The sequence below is a fragment of the Gossypium raimondii genome, chromosome 2, assembly GCF_025698545.1.
Source record: "Gossypium raimondii isolate GPD5lz chromosome 2, ASM2569854v1, whole genome shotgun sequence".
In the NCBI taxonomy this organism is placed as follows: domain Eukaryota; kingdom Viridiplantae; phylum Streptophyta; class Magnoliopsida; order Malvales; family Malvaceae; genus Gossypium; species Gossypium raimondii.
The window spans coordinates 9,468,000-9,473,999 of record NC_068566.1 but is presented as its reverse complement, the minus strand read 5'-3'; positions in this window follow the sequence as shown (position 1 = coordinate 9,473,999).

Sequence of the window (6,000 nt, the reverse complement as noted above, 5' to 3'; positions counted from 1 at the left end):
TTTACGAACGTTGTAACCTTCATAATCCGACCTTAACGTCTAAGCCGGGTTTGGGGTGTTACATTTAGTGGTATTAGATCCAGGTTGCAAAACTCGAGCTATGATTTCTGGGATTAAAATTTTATGCATAATGTGTTTTGAAATTTTCTATTTTTAAGAAAATTTTTTGGAAATCTAATTTGGGTTAATTTGCACAAAAATTTGCTAAAGTTTTGAAAAATGTGAATCCGAGTCTCTAACGTAGACCTAAGTAAGTTACTTATACTCTAGCTATTTGCATTTTAGTTAGTCTGATGGACTTTAGAGATTAACAAATAAGATATTATCTGCTTAAATATAACTACGCACTTCTGTTAAACCTTAGACTTAGTATTTTTAATAACCTAAGCTAAACTTTAGACTTCTGAACTAAAGATATGTAAAATGAGTTTACGTGATACCTGTGGACATGGGGCTTGAGGACGTGGTGGACGTTGTCAAGTGACTCACGCCAAGTCTTTTTCTTGGGGCAGTATGCTCAATTTGGAAATTATCTAGTGTGTGGAGATGCCATTTTTTAGGGTGATAATCGAGAAGCTGGAGATGTTGCTGTGTCTCTGAATATGTTTAGAGATTTACAAAGGGTCGTTGGGGCCTAATCTATATCGGTGAGTCGAGGGTCTATGACTGATTGACTTCGGTCGAATGAGACCGAGTTAGTAGAAGAGATTAATCGTTTAGAAAGCGAGGAAAAGGAAATGAATAAGTACGGAATAAGAGGAGTTCTAGTCATGTTGACTTGAATCTGTGATCTAGGAAATGGGCTAGAATAGTTAGGCCTTAGCGGGTTGAGATAGACATGAGCTATGTTATGTTTTTATTGGTGTTTTCTGCGATAGCCACTGTTCGGGCTAGTGTTAGAGGAAGAGTGTGTTTTAGCTGTGGATCTGATGAGCATTGTGCTAGGGTCCATTCACGGCATTCCCTTAATTGGATGCAAGCTTTGGCTTAGAGAGGGAATCAGATACTGGTTTGTACAACTAGGCGTCAAGAGAATCGAGATGCATCTGACGACAATACAAGTACATTTGCGATCTATGCCAATTGTACACTACATTGACTAAGTGTTTGGTTGACATTGGAGTTTCTAAGATTTTTTGGTTTGTGGAATAGTTTGTGATTCTTTTCTATAAAGAGTTTCTTGAGATAATTCGAGTTAGTGAATAGAAAAGTTCATTGGAAATATTGTCTGGAAAGGGAGTGGAATGCTGTTTGGATTGCATTGAAATTAGAGTTGTGCAGCGATAGTGTGGTGATCAGTTTAGAATGTGAAATTTTAGGTTTTGTGATTAAGTGAATGGTAAGGCAGCGAGAATTTGAAGGATGAAATTATTTGAAGAAGGGGAGAGTTGTCACATCCCGAAAACTGAGTTAGAATAAATTGGGTTCGTGAAACTTAGAAGGGTCACATTTTGATTTTTGAGTTAAGATTGTGAAATTATGTTAAGTGAGTTAATTTGGTTTAGTGGAAAGGTGTTGTGTTTGTAGGAGTGAGGTTTTGGGTTCGAATCTTTCCTTTAAATTTTTGTTATTTTTGTCTTAACACTATCCTTAAGCTTTTAGCATAAATAGTATTTTCATTCAACTAATGGCGAGAATGAGCTTGCTAGTTCGTGGTAAGGCTTCAGTTTACCCTTTGGTCTCGTATTCGAGTCCTTGTGTGTAGAAGGTGAAAATTATTATTTTTGAACTCTGAGGAATCTGATATATGGTTAGTAGCGGGATTTAGTGGGATGTGGGTAGTTTGAAATTATCCCAAAAATTTCTCTCTCAATTCCCACTCTCACATTCCTCTCTTCCACTCCCCACTTTTGTTCACTTTCTCTTTACTTTCTTTTTTTTCTTCCCACGTTTTGATTTATTTTCTTTTGGATAATTCTTTACTCCTCTTTTGCATGTATTTTCCCAATTCCTATCCTATTCCACTTAAAGCTCTATTTTCTTGTTTTCTCCTATTGCGATTCTCCCATTTATTTTCTGTTCCTTTGTTCTCTATAGTGGATTCGCGATAGATTTGGTAACTGTGGGAATTATTTGAAGTTGGGTTAATTAGGAATTTTTTTGCTAAATATTTCTTGAGATTGATGTTTGTTCTGTTAATTTTGTGCTATTAGGAGATAAACGTTAGACGCTCCTCGCTTTCCTGGAAAATTAAGAACGGCTTTGGGGCTATTAATTACTTGGTAAGGGGATGGAAGATCAGTTTTGGTGTTGTTGTGTTAAATTTTGTTAGCAATGAAGTTCAAGATTTTAGTGTTTTGTTGATCATTTATCGATCTGTTTTAATGTTGTATGTAGAAATCAAAGTGCGATATTTGTATGGGTATCAAAATTGTCGCCAGATGTGTGATTCTAACCTGAATCGATGTTTCAAACTTGGAAAAACTTGAAAATAGAGACTGTTTTTGAAATTGTTCTGCGTCACACGACTGTATGCTAGGCCATGTAGACCACATGGTCTAGGCTATTTAGGCTGTGTGGGCCACACGGGCGTGTGTGAGGCTATGTAGGCCACATGGGTTGGCCAGTTGGGCCATGTTTTCCCAATTTTTGGAAAATTTCCACTGAGGCTCGTTTGACCTAGAAATGCGTAATTCGAATTTCCATGGGGTTCGTTTGGCTTAAATAAGACTCAAAACGTGACATTTGTCAAGACGTGTTAGTATGTGCTATGGTTAAGGTAGGTGAAAAACTTATGTACGATTTGTGTTTCGATAATTCTGAAAGTACAATTACGTGTAAAACGTGAATGACACTGTAAACTTTAATTTATATAGGTTTTTTAGTAGTTTATAATACCTTTTTACTTAAAAATAATATTAATCTCGAGTATTTGGTCACTAATTGAGTGAATTTTGTTTATATTTCAATAATGGACATGATCTAAGGATGTAATTTTGTATTAAATTTATGCATAATTTAATTGTTTTTGCTACATATTAATTTTGACTTTATTTAATGTAGTTGGACCAAGGAAATTATGCATAATTTATTTATAAAATAAAGTTACATGGAGTTGCCCAAATTCACTCTACATGGACGGTAAACACATGCAAATGGGTCATGAAGAGGTTGTTTTTTATCTAATTGAAAATGGATCAATTGATGGACAAGTCTGGTAAACAATTGGGTCACAAAATCGTCCAAACAAGGGAGAACAAGCCCAATTCAGTATGACACTTGTGAGCAGCCCATAAATTAGTTTTCGGGAAATTTATTAGAGGTCCTTACAGTTTCAAATGAATAAAAAATCAGCCCACAAGATTTGGCCTTGAAACCGTCCAACCTTGCTTTATTCAAGCATGATTTCATGCTTGAATCAAGCAACCAACATCCATTCCTTCCACAAAATATGGCTGGCCAAGCAAAGGAGTGAATGGGGGGATGTCCGTGTAACTTTATTTTATAAATAGATTATGCATAATTTCCTTGGTCCAATTGCATTAAATAAAGTCAAAATTAATATGTATAAAAACAATTAAATTATGGATAAATTTAAAACAAAAGAACATAAAATTACATTCTTCTTTAAATAATGTTTATTATTGAAATATAAATAAAATTCACTCAATTAGTGATCAAATACTGGATTAATATTATTTTTAAGTAAAAGGTGTTATAAACTACTAAAAAACCTATATAAATTAGAGATTACAGACACTGTATGTAAAAATAACATTAATATAAGCAATATGATATGCTCTAATCAGTATAAGTTATATGTTGTGTTACACTCCTTATAATATCTGCGTATGTATGCATGTCATATACCCTATGTGATATGTATGTATGTTAACGTGATTTTGCATATGCATTGGGGTGGATTCTGATTTGATGGAGGAAGTGTTTTTTGGCAGTAATACTGCAATTTTGGTGGTTAAACCGCAATATCTGTCTGGCAGCTCAGTTGCACTACTATGAGTGGCATACCACCACGACCTAGTGTGATTGGATGGATGGGATCTTGTAGTCTTATTTGGTGTAATTGGTTGGATAGAGTTGGTGTGTAGCGGATGAGGGTAGGATATCTGTATCAGAATTTGCGTTTGCATCTGTATCTAAATTTGATTGTGTTTGAATATGAATATGAATATGCATCTGTATCTGATTATGAAATACACCTGATTCTATATAAAAAAATGTGTAAGATTTTTATTCTGAAATTATGAATTTCGTTATGATATTTGATTATGAAAATATGATATTCCGATTAGACATGTTTTTGGTAATGTGTACATTATAAGTAAAATTTTTATAATGGTATTTACATTTGTGTTTGTTATAAGTATGTACTTTTTGTGGGCTGAGTCACACATTGGACCTCTAGCTCAGCCGTTTGTTTAATACATTTCAGGTGACCTTTAGACTTAGGACTTGGCGGTGATTCTGGAGCTCAGTTCACACAATTTTGTATAAGTGTATTTTGGATTTTTATTTTGAACTTTACGATCTTTTGGATTTTAATTTGTTTTGGAACATTAAATTTTGGTTTTGGTATTTTTTTTCGCGGACTTATTATTTATAACTCGTAAACACACCTAAGACGACATAGCTGATGGAATCTTAAAATTTTAAGAGATAAGATTTTTAAAGTATTTATCCGCTGCAAGGTTTTGAAATTAATTATAACATTTTACAACTTAATTAGTTAAACATTCGAGATTGTTTTTATAAAATTAATAAAACAAGGTTTGCGTTAAAGTGTTCACACGCGATCTTTTGAATAATCGTGTTTTTGATAAATTAAATATTTTTATTAGACTGAAAATAAAACTAAGTTTTCACGTAAGTTAATTGACAATGTTTTTATGAACGCTGTAACCTTCATAATCTGACCTTAACGTTTAGGCTGGGTTTGGGGTGTTATAATTTGGGCCGTGTCAGTATTGGGTTCAATTATATGTGCTTATTGGACTTTTAACCCAACACTATATAATTTAATCTAGCCTAATTCATGTTTTTTCTATTTCCCAAAATGAATACTATTTATAAATTAATTTAATCACATAAATGAATTTTCCAATTAAATAATTTTTTCAACCTAATTCTAATACCGTTAAAGTCATGACAGCTTTATTGTAAGAGAATCTATGAGAAAATAATTTTAATTTCCATATTCAATGAATTCACAATAACTAAATAATTTAATTACATTTTCAAACTTCAATATTTAATTAAATAAAATTCTAAAAACTTAAATTAATTCTCAAGTAATTTCTAGACTTAGTGAGAAAACACATTCATTTTTGAAAGTGACCTATTTCTCCAATTTTATCATTTTCATTCATTTATGATTTCAACGAGCTTGCGGAGGGATCGATTGAACATACATATTTAGGGCTCAAATAATTTATAATTAAGTTCAAACTTTTTTGCCTATTAACTATAAACTCATTTAGTCATGAAGACATTCCACTACAGAATCATGACCAAGTTTTCCTTAATTACATCCCATTACGAAAGCTACTCAATCAGTGCTCATTCAGTGACCCTGTCATAAGTGTGTTACCTTCATAGGATATCCTTAATCTCTTTGGGATAAGTCTGTTCTCCCAATATGATTATATTTTATCTCATGGTATCTATTACATTTTCATTCATGAAAAGTAAATTACTATCAAATAGTAATTAACTCATTTATCACAAAGACAAATGAACCGTAGCCATGTTTGCTTTTCACCTCTCTTGTAATGCCAATGCCAATGAGAGGATACCATTTACCTATATCTTAGGCTATGAATTATACTATAATGAATGTTGTTATATATTGTAAATGTCATATACCCAATGCACCAACTTTCAATTCCTTATCTATTTGAACTTAGGCTTTTACTTAAATCAAAGTATATGAGTCACACATATATAGTCTATCATTCACTCAGGATTAAGGTATGCCACACTATGAACGTCATAAGTGAATAGGTCCACAAATGGAGTTATGATCTATTCTATTTGGGTCCT